The following is a 20,208-nucleotide window of genomic DNA, read 5'->3' as shown; positions in this document are numbered from 1 at the left end:
ATAGCCCAACCAAATTTTAATTACCCTAAACAGTAGACACTGGATGCCAAAGAGCTAGCTGCTGCAAAGACTCTTCGGGAGAAAGAGCACATCCGTACAGCGAAACTAAAGGAAGAGCCCCTTAAGGTTGCGGCATACATTGCTCTAGCTTTCAAAAATCTACAACAACACTCTACTATATGGCTACCATACAACTTCGAGTAAGTTCAACTATATACTTAAAGCTTTGTTCGATATATTTTATTCGATGCAAAAGAGCTTATCTAGTTCTATGATTAAATCCATGCAGCAACCACTGGATTTGTATAGCCGTCGATGTCGAGAGGAGCATGGCATGGGTCTTTGATTCAATAGATAAGGACCCAATGACATACAAAGAGTTCATATCGATTCTCAAGACGTATACATATCAACAATCCTCATTAGCTTATATGTTTGTATACATACTTGTAATATTCACTTATGGATACTAACAAGTTGTATTTGCTAAAATAATTCGAACATGGCATTTAGGTTCTATGTCACTCATCATCACGGAAGGCATGATCCAGCGAGAAAGAAAAAGCTGGCTATAAAAACACTATGTGCGGTAAGTGTAACTTACTTCTTTAGTACTCCGTTACATGGCTATCAAAAGCATTACTTAACATTTTCATATGCAAAACACACAGTGCCCCAAGCAGAAGCTTGGGAGTGTACATTGTGGATACTATATATGTTCTATAATGGGTAACACCAGTGCCTACAGGAGACACCCCTTAAGGGTAAGTTTGAGCCTCTTCATCAGTAGTATAAAAACTTCGTACATGGTATGAAATACTAAACCGAAACTTGTTCTCTTGTAGTGGAGAGAAGAGAAAGGAATGAAAAAAGACCCATACAAGGATGACCAACTCTTAGAGCTCGTCAGTGACCTTTGCAACTTCATATTGGACCAGATTGTATACGTCAAAGGCGCCTACCATGACCGAGAGTCTGACTTAGGTAGAAATCCTCAGTACCAACACATTCGTGAGACTGAAAGGCTAGCTCTAGGATGTTGATAACAATGTTTATGAAATTTATATATTAAATGATGGATTGTATATATCCTTACGAATTGGACTTGTAATTGTAGTTTATATAATACTATTGTGCTTGTAGTCGCGTTCGGAACGTTAGTCGCGGGGCATTTGGCAACGCAAACATGGTTCGGAACGTTGGTCGTGGGGCGTTCGGCAACGCGAACGCTGGATGGAATACGTGGAAACAAACCGTTCTAGTCGAATTTAAATTGTAAATTTGATTTTTTTTGCGGGAAAACGTACTGTAGGGGCAGTTCTAGGTTGAACCGCCCCTACAAACAGGTATTATAGAGGCGGCTGACACTACAGCCGCCCCTACAAATCAATTTGTAGGGGCGGTTGGTGATTGAGCCGCCCCTACAAATCGATTTGTAGGGGTGGTTCGTAATACCAGCCGCCCCTACAAATCGATTTATAGGGGCGGCTCAATCACCAACCACCCCTACAAATCGATTTGTAGGGGCGGCCTGGGAACCGCCCCTACAAATGCATGATTTGTAGAGACGGTTCGGTAGGGGCGGCTGGCCAAACTGCCCCTACAAAAAATTACCAGCCGCCCCTAAAAATGCTTTTTGTAGTAGTGTGCACCCAAGAGACATTGATTCTATTGTAAATTTTGTGAAGATGTTTGAGCAATAAACATTTGTTCTGAGTGTAAAGATTAAGTACACCCAAGCCACCTTCCTTTTTAGGATTACAAACAATTTTCCAAGTTGCTTTCGATGGTTTCTTATTGTTAACATCGTATTTGACCCTCACCACAAGCAACGCTTTCTGAATTTATCTATTTGCTTAATGATTTTCTTAGGAAGAAGAAATAATTTTATTATGTATGTGGACATAGCAGTGTATATCTAAATGCATAATAAAAATTATGTATCTAGAAAGCCAAAACTTCTTATAATTTGAAATGCAGGAAGTAAAATTTAAGGATAGATACAGTAGGTGCATATACATAGGGAGATGACAATTACAATCAAACAAATACATAAAACTATTTATAAAAAAATATTTTTGTGTAAAAAATCCTAAAAATTACAACAAATTAAAAATCTGGATATACTCCCGTACATTTGTGTGGGGGTACCTTGTTAGTTATTGCACAATATTACAGAGGCATTTTTTAGACGAAGAGGTACTAGTATATGTGTGACAGGTACATTTTTGGATGGGGTGCGTAAATATAATCCACTAGTGTTGTTTAGGTCGTTATCCTAACAATATTGCTTGTGTGTGCTTAATCGACTGTCCATACAACAATTGGCAAATACTAGCGGTCCAGCCCGTAGACGTGCCCTATGACTTTGCTATCATATATAGCACAACCCTTGTTATCTCACCCGTCTAGCGATCTTTCTTTGACAAAGGATAGATCACTTCAAATTATGTCGCTTTCTCAACTCCAAAAAAACCAGAGAGTACTAGAGCAGAATAGTTCCGCACTGCCTGACTCACCTGCCTATAAGTACCAGCAATGGTTCTTCCATTCTGTTTGAACCACAGGAAAATCTAGCTTCCTACATATACCCAATCTTTTATAAACCAGAGCATATATAGCAGAAAAAGGGAATTAGGCACCATTTCATCATGGAGGGCACTTCAAAAGATGATCTGTTCATCGTCGACGACGAATCCAAGGATGAAAAGACGATAGATGCCACGCCGATAAAACGACAGAGCGGAGGCAACAACAGTGACGACTACGAGGCCCTCATGGCGGCCCTGGAAGCCAACAGGGAGTGGCTGCAAGCCAAGGTCTCCATCAACAACGCGCTCGCCACAGAGGCCGCCACCACGCAAACACCACCACGGCACGGCGATTATTTCTTCCGCGTCGGTGAGTGCGAGGGTCAGAAGACCATCGACGGCGAGCGAATGCCGCTGGTCCTGACCCCGGCGACGGAGGAGCACAAAGACCATGAGGGCCAGCCACTACTACAGAAGTTAACTGTAGGGGCGGCTCTAGAGCCTCTGTAGGGGCGGCTGCGCCAGCCGCCCTTCCCAGGGTGTTCCTACAGAGGGTGTCTCTGTAGGGGCGGTTTCCTGACTGCCCCTGCAGTACCCTCTGCAGGGGCGGCAGGTGTTTTCAGCCGCCCCTACAGTGCCCTCTGTAGGGGTGGCTGGTAATATCAGCCGCCCCTGTAGTGGACTTCTATAAGGGCGGCTGTATCACCAGCCGCCCCTGCTGTGTGTATTTGTAAGGGCGGTTCAATCAAGAACCGCCCCTACAGTGGATTTTTCAGCAAAAAAATAATTCAAATTCAAATCTGACCACATATATATATAATTCAAATTCGAATCTGACCGCCACAAATATACATATATACATCCACAAACACAAGACCATTATTTAGAACATCATCACAAGTCATAATTCACAAAAGTCCATCATTACAACATAGTCCATTATGAAGTCCATCATTATAACATAGTCCATTAAGAAATCCACAAGTCCACATGCAAAACAAAGTCCAAACCGTTCCAAAGTCTGATCCAAACCATACCACAAGTCCACATTGTCATCAACGGCCTAGGGCTAGCCTATCAGTCTCACGAAGGTGTTGGTATAGAGGATTACTACCTAAGTCAGAAAGAAGATGATGGTAAGTGCCTTTATGGTACACAATTTTGTCCATTATGAAGTTGCAAAGGTCGCCGACCATCTCTAAGAGCTCGTTATCCTTGTATGGGTTCCTTCTCGTGTCTTTATCTTTCTCCAATTACAAGAGAACAAGTTTAGGTTTACTATATCACAACATATGTGAACTTTTCATACTACGAGTGAAGAGGTTCAAACTTACTAGATTGGGGTTTCTGTTGTAGCCACCGATGGTACTCATCATAATACATGTGTAGTATCCACAATGTAGACTCCCAGGCTTCTGCTTGGGGCACTGTGTGTTTTGCATATGGAGATGTTAAGTAATGCTATTGACAAACACGTAATATATGGAGTACCAAAGTAAATGACACTTACCGCACATAGAGTTTTGACATACAACTTTTCCTTCCTATTTGGATGATGCATCCCCTTATGTTCCTGGACATAGTGCCTGAATGCCCTATTCCAATGGTTTTAGCAAATGCACCTTGTTAGTATCCCACATTGAACCTTACAAGTATGTATACAAACATAGTAGCTAAAATGAGGATTGTCGATATGTATACGTCCACAATCGCTATGAAGTCTTTGTATGTCTCGACTGGGAAATCCGCTGAATCAAAGACCCATGCCATGCTATGTGAGAGCCAAACACCTATGCAAATCCAGTGATCGCTGCATGAATTTAATCATAGAAGGAACACATAAGCTCTTTTGCATCAAACAAAGTATATTGAACAAAGCTAAGTATACAGTCGAACTTACTTGAAGTGGTATGGTATCCATATAGTATCGTGTTGTTGGAGATTTTTAAAACATAGGGCAATGTATGCCGCAACCTTGAGGGACTCTTCCAATACTTTCTTGTTCCTGATGTCCTCTTTCTCCTTAAGTGTCTTTTCAGCTCCTAGTTCTTTGCAATATAGTTTCCACTCTTTAGGGTAATTAAAATTTATTGATGCTATAGGTGAAGGGTCTATATACCCGAGTTTCAGAGCTGGCCTCTTTCTCACAAAGTCCGCTTGCATTCTACAAATCACGGCGCGGGTTAGTTACAACAAAATCAAAAGATTACATTCATATCATATCAAGAGGGCAAGGACTTATAGGCACCACATGCGAATTAGATTCATTTCCATTCGTCCAAGGTGGAAGCATGCCTGGATATCCTTAAACTCAATGACAATTTGCCCACCTGGGGCTCCAAATGTGCCGGCAGGGATCCATGCTTGTAAGATTTCTAGTTCTGTTATCTGAGCACGCAAGTACCAATCGTGGAACTTTCTCATTCCACGTGGCAAGCACTATATGACTCGGATTGGTAGGAAGTTCTTGCCTTTTTCATATTTATCCAGGCAATAATTTGACCATTTGAGGTTATCAACAGCTGAATACTTGTTAAACCCTTTGTGCAGTTTGCTAGTGGCGCCCTCAGAAGCTGGTGCTCTGAATTCTTTTACTTGGTTCTTAGGCTTGAACTGGTCATGGGCCATCCACTTGTGCACCGACGAGATGTCATTAATGCCCACATATGATGGCCTTATCTTGATTGGGATTTTATTTCGAGCTTCCCATTCAGGCACGTCCTTGTCAACTTGTGCATCACCTGCTCCAGAGGCCACTTGTTCTTCACATATCGGCTGTTCATGAGGCAATTGTTGTTCATGAGACACTTGTTGTTCATGTATCGGCTACGCTTGTTGAGAAGGATGTTGCATCTCATCATGCCTTTGCTCGGTACAAGCTAGAGAAGGATGTGGCATGTCATCATGCCCATGCTCGGTACGAGGTAGAGAAGGATGTGGTAGGTCATCATGCCCTTGCTCGGTACGAGGTGGAGAAGTCTCTAGCGTGTGGTGGTCATGGTCATGGGCCGGTGAGTATACCTCCCCGTCCTCGACAGGTTGCTCTAGAGGATGAACTTCAGTCGGAGTTGGTGAAGACTTGGTCAATACAATGTCCCGTCTGTGCCAGAGGATGAACTGGTTCATGACGTCTCCGAGTAACATGAGCCCCTCGGGAGTAGGGTGTTCTATCTTCCAAGTCATGAACTCGGGCTTCATGGTATGCACCTCGACCCGAGTGTAGTCCTATGGGATGTCCCTATTGTGCCACGTGCCGCCCGGAGGATGTGCCACGCCCGTTGCCACCTCAATGATCACGATTTGCATGCCCATCGAAACCACCAATTTGCAACTGATTGGCGCCCGTATGCAATCGATAGGGGTTCCAGTTGCATTGGAACCTTGACTGCTGGGAACATCCGGAGGGCTGCCAACTACCGCTAGTTCTCTGGGTGGCCTCATTAGTGTCTGTGGCTCCATCATAGACAGTCCTTTCTCCACCAACATCTTTTCAACTGGAGCCTTCACTTGGCGCTCAAGATTAGACTCTCGGTCTCTGCCATGTTTCTTGTACATGTGCCTCTCCTCTACGAATCCATGCTTCCAGGACATCCTCTTCCCTAGCCCCCTGGTGCGTCCTGTGTGCTCGGGGTTTCCCAAGGCAATGGTAAGCTCGTCCCTCTCTCTGGAATGGTTGAATGCGCCCTTCTCCTTGTCTTCAGCATGTTTCAGTATCTTTGATACTACCTCTCTGGTCTCCGGCTTAGCAAACTTGAGGCTACTACCGGATGAATCCACACTCCTCGCGTATATCTACTGTTTGAGGTGTGGCTTCAACTTCGGCACTTTCGTATTCCCGATAGCTTCGGTCTCTGTATCCATCTTCCTAAAGACCTCTTACTTGCCAGCGTAGCCACCGGAGCCTAGACGAGGGTAGTGTTGGTTCTTCTTCGCCTGCTCGCTGTTACGGGCACTGAGGGCCAATGATGCCTCTAAAGTCTTCTCAGCCATGAGCTCCTCCCATTGACTAAGAGTTATGTTGCAATACTCATGGAAAGGAGTTAACTTCTGTTGGATAACGTTCTTGTTTAGATCTGACCGCCAACGTCGAAAGCTCTGCCCCATTATCTTAAAAGCATTTTCTTGTACCAACTCATGTGTTCCCTCTGGAAACCTAAAGTTCTGCTTCAGCTTCTCCCATAGGTCTACCTTTTGGCTCATAGGTACAAGATTCCAGCCACAGATAGCTGGGTTCAATTTATCTCTAACTACAAACCTGATGTGATTACAGAATTTTGCCCTGTATGTATATGGCTCAAGGATCTGCTCGTCTGGCCCGACCTCCATTATCACATAGCATGCCTTGTCGTGATATTGGTTTGGCTTTCTAATCCCCCCCTCATTTCCTCTTTGGCTGGGCAATCTCAGTCGTGGTTGTGTCCTGAGGTTGTGGAGTGGAGGCCTCATTGTGAGTATCTGTGGCTCCTTCCTCTGATCTCCTTTGCCCCGCTACGTATTGTCTAGCAAGACGAGCCAGAGGCCGACGTCGTCTTTTCAGAGGTTGAGTAGGGACGACCTGTGTATACGGCAGGTCAAAAGTGTTAGCAGAGGTAACATATAGCCATAGCATTAGTCAAATTTACAAGCTACTAAGGCTTTATCCGTACCTCATCGTTCGGATCAAAATCCTTGTCCAACTCATCCTCTGTTGGCCTCCGTCTGGGTTCTCGTGGGAAAGGATCCTCAGGACTTACATATCCCCCTGATGAGGTGTCATCATCCTCATCATCATCCCCTTCTTTGCCTTGGGCATCCTCTCCGTCTTCTCTTCCCTGGGCTCCCCCCACTGGATCCTCATCATCGACAAGGTCCTCCTGAGTAAGCATCACTTCTAGACCCTTTTCTAACTCGTTATCAAACTGCTCCTGAGTAAGCTGGTCATCTAGTTCTTGCTCTCCATGAGATGGTTGCTCATCATTCACGGGGCATCGGGATGCACTCTTTGATGTTCACGACATTTCGTGCCTTGTTCTAAGAGATGCAAGAAAAAAAAGTAGTATAAGTAGTAGAAGTAGTAGTACTAGTGGTAGAAGTAGTAGTACTAGTAGTACAAGTAGTAGTACTAGTACTAGTAGTAGTACTAGTAGTAGTACTAGTACTTGTAGTAGTACTAGTAGTAGTAGTAGTACTTGTAGTAGTAGTAGTCAAACAAAGAGAAAGCAAAGGAGAGGAGAGAAGAGGAGAGGAGAGGGGAGAGTAGGTGAAAAAAGCAACATATGCTGAACAGACTGCTAAATTTTAAGTAACATAAGTCCAACCATGGATGTCTAAATTTCCTAGCGTAGTTAGAATATATTTCTAATTCTAAATCTTGTAAAAATAATTTCTAAAACTATTGAATTTTGAACACACACTGACAAAAAAAAAGTTCTAAAACTTGTTTTGACTGATGGACTGTCAAGCTGAGAATGGCAGTGAAAGTAAATGAAAGCCACATCGACACTAATGGTGAGTACTAGATCAAAAGAAATAATAAAAATTTAGAACATCTACCAACCTCATAACTATAGAATAGCTTTGCAACACAACAATGCACTCAAGTAAAGCTATGACTTCAAACATGCTACATGTTTGGAAATGAAGTAGCAAATAAGAGTAAAAGAAAGTGAAACAGAGTAAGTTCAAGAAATTCCATTCAGCAAGACAAACCATACTGTTGCTATGATGTACCAACATGAGGTGCAAGAGAATTGCAAATCAAGTGAAGAGAAGACAAATTTTGGAATTCTGAGTTTTCTTTTTTCACTATAATATATAATCAAAACAAAGTATAACACAATGTAACAGTAGCATCCAACCAGGTTTTGTTCTTTTGGAACAGCACTGTAACTATTGGAAAATAGAATCCTGGCAACGTAGCGTCATAGAAAAGTGGCAGAAGAGTTAACACTGCAAAGGGTGGAAAACTGACTCGTTAAGCATATCGTTGCTAATTAACCAAGATGTGCTTCGGTTTTAACGCAGCAGCTAGAAATTAGAACAGCACCAGCGGCTTGAAACAACTTGGCCAAAATGTAGACAGAGGAACCAAGTCTGTAGTATTTTGCGTGTTTTTGCGGTGGCCACCATACAAATACAGAAATAAACTTGGAAATGAACTTTCACTTTATTGTACTAGAATATAGCAGGTCTTGTAGCATAAGTAACCAAATCCCAACAACTGAACAAACAGAAACATATCATTTAACTTGTTATTGGGATTCCTCAAGAAGCCATCAGAAATGCATAAATGAGGATAAAGTAGCTGATACAAATGGTTATGTAAGATTGTACTAAATGATCAATCAGGCATTCACCAAAGGCGCAACATCTTATGGTACATAACCGAATCCAAACACCAAAGCAGATGCCTCAATAATTCACTGAAAGAATAAAGTAGCTGGCAAAAAAAAGAATGGAGTTGAGAATAAAGTAGCTGACAGGATTGTCCAATCCAAGGAAGAATGCACAGAAATCCAATGTGCAGATACATAGCAGTTAAGATATAAGATTGTTATAGTTTTCTTTGGGGTGATTTTGTACTCAAAATTCTATAGCGACTCCAAATTACATTTAGAAGATACTACTACTACTAGGGACCATACTAGGTTACTACGGAATTGGTTATCAGGCTACATACTTGATGGTAAAAATAAAGATTACTAAGTCAATGAGAGGAACTACTTGTGGCACTGTTACTAAAAGCAAACTCCTGCGTGAAAATCAAGTACTAGGGGTGCGCAGTGAATGCAGATTTCAGTACAAATCATCATGAATCAAACCCTTGTTAGCAGCAACCGCCAACACCAGGACCACGTGCTACTGAATAGGATAAGAGGTAGACATCACAAGTTCACAACTCCAGCAAACTTCAATGCCTGCGAGACCGCGACTAGACTAAACGGCTAGGATTTTGGCTCCTTGGGGGAGGGCATCAGGGGCGGGGGTTAACTAGGGAGGTAGGCGGGCCGTCGCTGGTGGGCGGGCAATAGCATACCTCTCGGCGGTGGCGACGTTCTCCGCCTCGACGTCAGTGCAGGCGAACTGCACGGCGACGACCGCCACCTTCCTCCCTGCAGTCGCAGCCGCAGCCATCCTCCTCCCCTCCGCTCCGCAAGGACGAGGCAGCCGGTCGCGGGCGAGCGCTCCCCAACCCTAGCCGCCGTCGTGGCCTAGGGAACGGCGGTGGATGGGGCGGGGGGCGGTAGTTGGAGTCAGGGAGACGGTGGAGGAGGTGGTGGAGGGGTCAGGGAGGGGCAGGCGACGGCGGTGTAGGCGGCGCCGACGGCGAAATTGGGCAGCCTGACGGCATCCCAGCTAGCCTCAGAGCCTGGCGGCGCCCGATTTCGCCCAACACTTAGCGCCCACAGCGACGGTCACATGTAAATACCTCAGAGCCGCTGTAGGGGCGGCTGAGGTTACAAGCCGCCCCTACAGTTGAATTTTTTTTCAAAATACCTCAGAGCCGCTGTAGGGGCGGCTGAGGTTATAGGCCGCCCCTACAGTTGAATTTTTTTTTTCAAAATTCTAAATCAAAATGAATTATTCACATGTAAATAATAAATAATACAATACAAAATTTTATAATTATTTTTTATAGATATATTTACATATACAATAACTAAAACAACTACAACAGTTTAAAATTGCAAAATTGAACCTTTAAAAATTAGAAAAAATTAAAATTTTAAAAAATTAAAATCAAAACTACTAAAATAATTTTGAGACACCAAATGATCTCAAATGAAAATTTGATAAACATCAAAGTTGTAGAAGTCATGAAGATCTACAACTTTTATTTTGGTCATCTTGTCATTTTACAAACTTTGAACATTTCAAATTTGAAATTTTAAAAAATGACAAGTTCGAACCAAAATTTGAGACCCAAAATAATTTCAACATAAAAAGTGATGAATACCAAAGTTGTTCAACTCATTAATATCTACAACTTTTATTTTAGCCATCTTGTCATTTGACAAAATTTGAACCTTTCAAATTTGAAATTTTGAAAAACGACAAGTTCAAACCAAAATTTGAGACCCAAATTGATTTCAACATAAAAAGTGATGAATACCAAAGTTGTTCAAATCATGAATATCTACAACTTTTATTTTGGTCATTTCTTCATTTGACAAATTCTTAGCACATATTGTTCACTAATCTTACACATGTCTCGTATAGTTTATAAAACCTTATGAGAAATGTGTCACATTTGTGAACAATATCATTACCACTTTGTCATATGAAGAAATGACCAATACAAAAGTTGTAGATCTTGATGAGTTATTCAACTTTGGTATTTATCACTTTTTCAGCTGAAATCATTTGGGGTACCAAAATCTTGTCTGAAGTTACATTTTTTTGAAATTCAAAATTTAAATTGCTCAAACTTTTCATATGTATATATTGACAAAACCAACAAAATAAATTGATAGAGAATGATTTTAGAAAATTTTAGGAAAAAAATCATCAGATTTGGAGTTAGTATGAGGAAGAAAAACTAGTTACAAAGTTGACCCACAGATTAAAAACAGAAATCACACTGTTCACTATGATCATGTAAGGATCATCTAGAACGGTATGATTTCTCTTTTTAATCTGTGGGTAAACTTTATAATTAGTTGTTCTCCCTTATACTAACTCCAAATGTGATGGTTTTTTTTTCTAAAAATTTCTAAAATCATGCTTCAGCATTTAAGTTTGATCAAACTTGGATGTGACAATGTTTTACACATTTTAAAATTTAAAATTTGACAAGTTCAAACCAAATTTTCAAACCCTAAATGATTTCAGATGTAAAAGTGATGAATACAAAAGTTGTTCAACTCATCAAGATCTTCAACTTTTATTTTGGTTATCTTATCATTTGACTAAATTTAAACCTTTCAAATTTTAAATTTTGAAAAAAGACAAGTTGAAACCATAATTTGGACCCCCAAATCATTTCAACTGAAAAAGTAATGAATACCAAAGTTGAATAACTCATGGAGATCTACACCTTTTATTTTGGTAATTTCATAATTTGATAAATTCTTAGTACACATTGTTCACACAAACATACGTGAATGTAGTCTCAAACACACACACACATAAATGTAGTTTCAAACACACATACATAAATGTAGTCTCACGTACATGAATGTAGTCTCACGTACATGAATATAGTCTCACACACACATACATGAATGTAGTCTCACACCCATACATAAATGTAGTCTCACACACACATATATGAATATAGTCTTACGAACACTAACACACTTACATAAACTAGCTAGCCCACTGTGATAACTTTCCCCTTGATATCTTTTCATTCCCATGGCAATACATCTTTGGGCAGGTTCTTTTCCAAAGCCTCGGTCTTCTTACAAAAGTCTATGAATAGCGACATCTCATCGCACTTATTGTAAGCTTCAACATCGTCCACGCCATCAACTCCGATGATATGTTGTTGTAACAGAACCGACCAATTATACGAAATTAAGTAAGAAAATCATCCACCAGAGCAGACGATTGAACAAACTTAAGCCCGTATAACCCGGTAGTCCGTGAAATCACGAAGGATTTCAAACCAACTCGTGTCCCAGCCATGATCGTAATAAGTTTAGCGGTCACCATCACAACTTACATAAAAGTTCGCATCACAGATACATCAGAGTTTAAACATAGTTATTACAAACCAGTTCGAATAAAAGTAGCGGAAGTCATTTGTTCAAACCACACACACACTCACGCGGAGTTTAAATATAGTGCCAGTGAATGATCATCTCCAACAAAAGCATCAGATGAGACGTAAGGAATGACCATGCCCATGGTCCTAAGTATCACTCATCGCAGGATAAAGGCAGTTGATACAGTAGCCGTAATACATCTGCCCATCTGCAACAAGTGGGAATAAAACCCTGAGTACGAGAAGGTACTCAGCTAGACTTACCCGACATACCCAAAAATAAATGACACCAAGGATTATGAAGGGCTATATAGTAGGGTAGCTGACTCATTTGCAAAAAGAAGCATTTTTAGTATTTCGAGAACCTTTAGAAAAGCATTTTTGCCAAGTTAATTATTATTAACCTGTCGACTAGATTTGCACCTATACTAGAGTAAACATGTGATTAAGCAGATAATGATAACCAACGATCATTAAATAACTTCCATATTGTCATATTCATTAAAACTATCCAAGTGTTCCATAAATATTTACTACGATGAAGTAACTCAAGTCAAGTGCTCACTATCCAGGAGCGATGGCGATTCGAATCGATCCCTAACCAGCTGGTGATTTATTCCTTACACAAACCTCACTCACCCGCTAAAGTGAGATATTGATCACCGAGTCAACTTTCCAGGAATCTCGAGTTTGCCAGGAACCACATGTACTCGGGGGCCGACCGACTGCACTTTGGTCTTATTATCCCGCCCCCGTGTCCTACCACACCTGCTCCGGCACAGTGCGTTGCGGGCAATCTACTCGGCCCGAAAAATCTCCTAGCTTCGTGGTCGGAAGGTACTTTATCCGGCCAGCTAAATGTAAGGCATGCGTTCAACATGACTTGAGGCCCAACAACGGTCGGTCCTTAATCGACACAGACGGAAACACTACAGTCCAAAACTCTGCAAGTCTCCGTCCGGTCTCAACTTCATTTAACACTTAGTTATACCATGACTTCATAGTCATCCAAGCAGATCTAGGTAACCACCTATAGCTCACAGGTGACAGGAAATCACCTGACTTCTACCGGTCTAAGCCAGCTAAGCATTGACTTGACTGCGGATACCAGGGTAACAAGGATATAGTATAACAAAGGTAGACAAGGTATAATGCAGCAACGATTGCAAACAACTCCTGAACGTAATGCATCAATTAAAGTAAAGCATTTAATTAAATAATCGCAAACCGGGAGAAAAATGCTCCGGGGCTTGCCTCTCTCGAAGGAGCTCGGACGGTGATCGGGGCACTCCGGAAGTTCCTCAACGTCCTCCTCGTCGGCTTCTAGCACTTCCTGCTGCTGCACCTCGAGCTGCTCCTCGGGCTCCTCGGGTATGACGACTGGGTTCTCGGTTTGCGATCCTGTATGATGCAATGCGCGTAAGTGATTATGCAAACGGTGCATCGAAGAAGATGAATGCAAGGGATATGTCGAAATGCAAGGTAGTCAACATCATCCAAGAAACTATACTACAAGCACATGTCATCTACTGCATTCTCTTCTACTTCTAATATGTTAAGTCAACATATCTTATGAAATGCTTCAAAGATACACCAAAGCTTTACTAATTTCTTAATTATACTTAAAGCAACACTTGCTTAAACCCTAATTAATAATAGGTTTGAATAGAAACATATATTTCTGATGCTCCTAAAAATCTGAGAAAATTACAGTAGCATAATACTATCCTAAACAAACTACCATAAAAATTTCATGGCATTTGGATAAGTAAACTATCCTACACAAAAATGACAAGCTATAGCTTAAAAATGAGCATGAAATTACTTTGTACTATGAAAAGTGTCAAACAACAGAATTAATATTTTTCCTAGGTTCTTCATAGCATATAATGACTGTCCAAAAATTATCACATGCATGTTTTATACAAAGTTTGCTCTCTAGCAAAAATAACAAAAATCAGCCATTAAAGGTACTTGAACTACACCTAAAACTTTTCCCACAGTACATGCATGAAACATATTTTTCCTAGGAAGGCCATGACATAAGAAGATTAACAAGCTTGGAGTCATATTTTTCTGAAGCCTATGGATTTTTCTACAAATTTTTCAAGTTATCAGCAATATTCATGATTAAATAAAATTCTACAGCAAAGTATCTCAAAAATGACATGCACAATTTTTCCCAAGTAGATCTGATGATAAGGAACCTAGAAAAATTTGTCTCAACAAATTTGGAGCCATATAACTCGAGATCTACATTTTACAAGCTATTTAATTCATTTCTGAAAATCATTTTAGAAATCGTTTTGAAAACCAGCCGACGAAAACGCTGGGTGCACCCGGATCTGTACCCAAGACCGCTCCACAGAGACAGACAGGCGGGACCCAGCGGGTCAACCGGCCCCACTGGTCAGCCGACCGGAGGCAGGGGATGGCCTGACCGGCCGGATTTTCACCGGCGGTGAGGTCGCCGGCGGTGTGGTTGCTACCTACGGACTCCACAAGGGAAGGCGCACCAGCTGGTGCTATTTGCGCGGCCAGAGGACCACTAGAGCAAGGTGACCGGCGGTCATGGCGCGCGGTGGCGCTGCATGGTGGCGGTGCGCGTTCGTTCCGGCGCAATGGTGGCCGGAGCGGCGACTTCGGCTCTCGACCGAGCTTCGCCATTGCGAGGCGGGCACGGTGCACACGAAAAGAGGAAGAGAGGAAGGCGGAGCAGGGCTGGCCATGGAGGCGTGCGCGGTGGCCGAGCTCCGGCGAGTGACGACGTGAAGGAAAACTCAAGGCTAGGCCTCACCTCTGGTCGATACGCGAGGCGAGTGGGTCAACAGCGTGGCGCGTGAGATGGCAGAGCTTGTGGTGCGAGAAGGCGGGGAATGGTGCGGTGGCTGGGGTGGAACGCGGCGGCGAAGGGCGCGGTGGCGCTGAGCTGCGCCGTGGCTGCTGTTGCCTACTGCGAGTAGGAGGGAGCGAGCGGAATGAGGCGAGTGGGGAGAAGCGGGGCGCTGGCGGGAGCTTAAGCGAGGCGAGCGGGCGGTGGGACCCGCAGGAGCGCCACCCGGCGGGCGGCGCCGGCGTACGGTCGCCACGCGGTGGCCATCGCCTGAGCACGGTCGGGGCACGGCGCGCGGCGCGCGGGAGGGAGGCCAAGCTAGGCCGGGCCGGCTTGCGAACTAGGCCGGGAAGTGAGGCGCAAGGCCCACGAAGGTAAAAACAAGATTTTTCAAATTAATTTGAATTCCTTTTTCATTCAAACGAAATTTTGGGCTAAATCAAAGCAGTTTCAAACTTTGGACCAAAAATAAAAGTTGCTCAAAATTTTATCCTCTACAACTTTGATTTTAAGACCAACGTCCAATTTATTATAGATTTTGAATTATAAAATTAAAGTAAATTTTGACTCAAACCCTAATTTTTTGGAGAATTATTTTTAAAGCAAAATTTGGCAAAAAATTCAAATACAAACCTTGCTCCAAAAATTGTGATAAACAATTCTAGATGATTTACAATCATAACCAAATAAGTTCTACTAACCTATCAAGCAAAATCAGGGCAAAACAATTCTAACAAAGGTATGCAACATTCAGGTTTCACAACATGTTTCATATGTTTCAAAACAATGTTTCAATTGGTATGCACATGATTAAGCATGTATGATTTGGATGCTTGATGATGCATGATATGCGTGATTTGCAGTGCCTAAATGCAGGCATAACACCGGGGTGTTACAGTTGTTTCCCAGAGGCCACCACGTGCTTTGTCTTCTTCTTTGGGGGAGGTTACTTTGCGGGTCAGGCATATAGAAGACTTGCGCGACACGTTCAGCGAGCACCCAACTGTGACATGAGGCACAATAGATCATCGAAACTGCAGTCTGACCAGCCGTACTTAGCCTTCAGGATGAGTAGCTCAAGCACAAAACGTAGCAGTGTGAAGTATGTCGGACAGCCCTTCTCAGCATCATACATAGTCTTCTTCGATGCTTTTGTCACCCTCTTAAGATTTTCTAGACCTCTCTTATTCTTTTCTAATATTTCTAGTCCAAAGGCCCCAAGCATTTCGTCCAAGTTGTCACCGTCATCTGCATCCCGCTCACGTGCTTCGCCATCATTGCTGGCACCACCAGCATCATCACCACCTTGTTGATTGCCAAAGCCACCACCTTATTGATTGCCATAGTCACGATCCATTTGTTGCTCAAGATCGTCTGTGAATCGGGATAAGTATGCTTGGGTTTCAGCTTCATCAGCTAGATCATCGTCGCTGTCATCAACAACCACTGTTTCATTATGATGAATCCACACTGTGTAGTCCGGAATAAATCCTCTCCTAATCAGGTGTTCTTTGATGGTACTCACATCTCGAAATGCAATAAGGTTCTTGCAATCTTTGCAGAGACAAATAATCGTGTCACTATTCTCTTTCAACGTCGCTGCATGCTTCTCTACGGCTTTAATGAATTTGTCCACCTCATCACGGAAAAGAGCGTCGTGTCTTAACGAACCATACATCCAAGAGTTCCTGTAGTCCATCTTATAGAAACAAAACAACCAAAGAAAGAATATTACTCGAGAATAATTGTATATACCTGAGACACGCACCATGGTAGTAGAGGATAGTTAATTAATTGAGTATTAATGCATAAATATTTTAAAATATAAATTAATTGGTTCAAATAAACAATTTCAAAGAAAACAATTAGCAACATTTAATATTTCATCCACTACCTTTCATGCAAACTCCATTCCAATTTCATGGTAGAGGATAATTAATTAATGGCCTATTTATCCATAACTAATTAAAAACACATATTATAGAAATAAATCAAAATAAATATTAAATGATAATTAGTAGCTATGGTAGAGGATATTTTACACATTAGCAACAATTAAAATCTTACACATTTACCTACATGCAAACCCTAGTCACATAAAGAAAAAATTGAAAAAGAAAAAAAAAACAAAATCCTAGATCTAGATCTAGATATAGGGTTTCATGACACATGCACCAAACTTCACTAATGCTACATTAAAATCAACAAAGATGTACTAACAAATGGTGCAATCTTACTTCCCTACCTAATTTACCCTAGTATAGTGAAAATTAGGATCCAATTTCACTTATAACTAGCTCAAGCTCCATGGAAGAGAGAGAAAACCAAAAATCAAATTACTCACTAACCAACGAATTAAACTTCAAATAAAGAGTTGGAGAAGCATTTCCTTACCTTTTAGAGCCTCTCCACCAAAGGATTTGAGATCAAAACCTCCCCCTTAGTAGAGCAATTTTTAGGAGGAGCCTAAGGCCTCCCAACCTTTTTTTTAGAAGAGTGTGTCCCGAGGTGGAAGAATGGAGTGGCTGCTATTTATTCGTGCGCCATCAGTAGGTGCGGCTGGTGGCAGCCGCCCCTACAAATGGGCACTGCAAGGGCGGCTGGTGATTGAGCCGCCTCTACAGATCAGCCCCAACTGTAGGGGCGGCTCAGGTTACCGGCCGCCCCTACAGTGCCATCTGTAGGGGCGGCTGGACTGCTGGGGCCCGAGGACGCCCACTGTAGGGGGCGCCCCCAACTCTAGCCGCACCTACAATAAAAATGCTCTCATTTCTAGTGTGAGAATCTGGTGTGGTGAACAGGGAGTGGCTGGAGGGCAAGGTCATCACCAGCAGCGCCGTCGTGCTGCGCGGCTTCGACGTCCGCGACGTCGTGGAGGCCCTGGGGTGGCCGGACATCCGGTACGTCGGGCCGGCGCCGCGTACCCACGTCCACGGCCGCGTCTGGACCGCCAACGTGGGACCCCTCGAGCAGTTCGTCTACTTCCATCACGAGATGGTGCTGGTGCGTAACTGCGTATGCGTGCGTACGTATGGCAAGTCACTAGCTAGCTTCCCTTTGACATTTGATCCATGCAAATGTGTGGGCATGCAGATCAAGGAGTTTCCAGAGAAGGTGATACTGTTTTGCGAGGTGCCGCCGCCGGAGGGCGGGGAGACGCCGTTCGTGCCGAGCTTCCGGGTCACTGAGCGGGCGCTGCAGGAGTTCCCGGAGATGGTGGAGGAGCTGGACGCCAAGGGGCTGCGGTACACGCTCACGGGCACGGCGCTGAGCAAGAACGACAACAAATCCATGCGGGGGCGAGGCTGGGAGGACGCCTTTGGCACCTCTGACAAGGCCGAGGCAGAGAACAGCTGGTCACTAAACACGTCTGCTCTTTTTGTCTTATTTCAGTCAACGTACCTCAAGATTAGATGCCCCGTCTCGATCACTTGGGAAAAGCACGGATCGGTTTATAAAGTCTATTGTTATGCGCACCTGACGTGCGAGACTAGCGATTTTCACTCGCTAGCGCGTTCAGCTTCCTTCCTCTCGGCCAATAGATCGAATTCATTCCAAGCTAGCAATTTGGCTCCCGTTGGGGATGCCGTAAGCGGCCATATTAGAAAGTACTTGTAAACTAATCTCTCAATCGATGCCAGTTTTGTTCACAGCACGTAGCATTTGTTTTTTGGCCAGAGAGAGTAGTTAGTCGTGGGACATTGTAATTGAACTTTTGGTACAGATAGCAACAGTTTTCTCCTATATAATACAGAACCTATACACGATCCACTTGGAAACGTCCGCTCAAAGTCCTGACGTGCTACAAAGATGTGTTGGTGAGCTGCCACGTGCACCAAGAGCAAAACGAAGATATATATACCTTTCCGTAAGAAACAAAGAGATGAAAGCCAGGAGCATCGGTCCAGTATTGTGTACATTTGTTTTAGCAGTCTAAACCAAACGAACAAGGAATCAACCAATAAATAATCAGGACAGCACAACATAATATATGGCATTGGCATGTGTCAATTGTCTTGTGCAGAGCGAAAGCACTGGGCATGGACCTCGAATGGCTCCCGGACGGCAGCGCCAAGACGATCCTGGGGCCGCGCACGCTGACGCGGGTCTTCCCGGGCCGCAGGGGCCGCAGGATGTGGTTCAACACGCTGGTGGGGATGCACGGCAAGGAGGTGAGCTCTGCCACGGCGGCGGACGGCAGCGAGATCCCGGCGAGCTTTGTGCAGCGGATTGGAGAGATCATTGAGGAGGAGAGCATCCAGTTCCGGTGGCGCAGGGGCGACATCCTCATCCTCGACAACCTCGCCACGCTCCACGCGCGCCGGCCGTCGTTGCCGCCCAGGAGGATCCTCGTCGCGGCGTGCAAGTGAGAAGAGGCCAATATAATGGACAAGTTTTTGTACTTTGCAGTGTTGTGTCTGTTGGTCCTTTTTAAGCTAATTATTATATTTGTCACCAGAAAATTTATTTGAAGTACCCACACTTTCTCTAAGCAATTTGATAATCAATTTTTTAATAGTCTTGGAAGTGTTGGCATTTTCATGGCCTCAAATACAGATGTCATCTTTAGCTCAATTTCAGACATGAACCACAACAAAACAATCTCAGGAAATATTCTGAAGGGGAAGAAGAAGATGAAGTTGACTGTATTATGCTTTGCCACTTATGTAGTGGTGTACTCGAAGAAAATATGAAGGGTAAGTGGATGCCAATTATATTAGAGATTTAGAGGTGAATGCCATACGGTTCCAGAAACAAAATAAAAAAAAACTTTAGAGCACTAAAAATTTTAGAGGAGCGGTAATATTACGAGGTGGGCGTCCGTCCGGACTGCTCCGCGTGGCCCGTGTTTTTTTAATCTAAATCATCGGTTTAATTTGTTTTAAGCATATAGACGGACTGCTCCGCGCACTCCGTGCCCCGCCCGCGCCGTTGCTCCAAGCCACACCGGCTGCTCAGTTGGCCTCATTGTATTTTTAATCCATGGACGCAACCGTAACACAAATATATACATGTACTAGTATGAATGGCGGCCTTATCAGAACGTGAATACGTGACATGCATGTATACCAGAAAAGGACATAATCCGACATGCATGGAGAACTGTGTTGAATGACCAACTACAGCAACGTATGGCAACCGTCTATGCTTCCATG

General features: G+C 43.2%; 1 pseudogene; it reads left to right on the top strand.

The window, feature by feature from the left end:
* Positions 1 to 2,651: 2,651 nt before the first annotated feature.
* Positions 2,652 to 19,422, top strand: LOC136543984 (clavaminate synthase-like protein At3g21360; annotated as a pseudogene).
* Positions 19,423 to 20,208: the final 786 nt, after the last annotated feature.

The sequence above is a fragment of the Miscanthus floridulus genome, chromosome 3 (assembly GCF_019320115.1).
Source record: "Miscanthus floridulus cultivar M001 chromosome 3, ASM1932011v1, whole genome shotgun sequence".
Classification (NCBI taxonomy): domain Eukaryota; kingdom Viridiplantae; phylum Streptophyta; class Magnoliopsida; order Poales; family Poaceae; genus Miscanthus; species Miscanthus floridulus.
The sequence above is the reverse complement of the archived record's forward strand: the minus strand, read 5'-3'. Positions and strand labels throughout refer to the sequence as shown.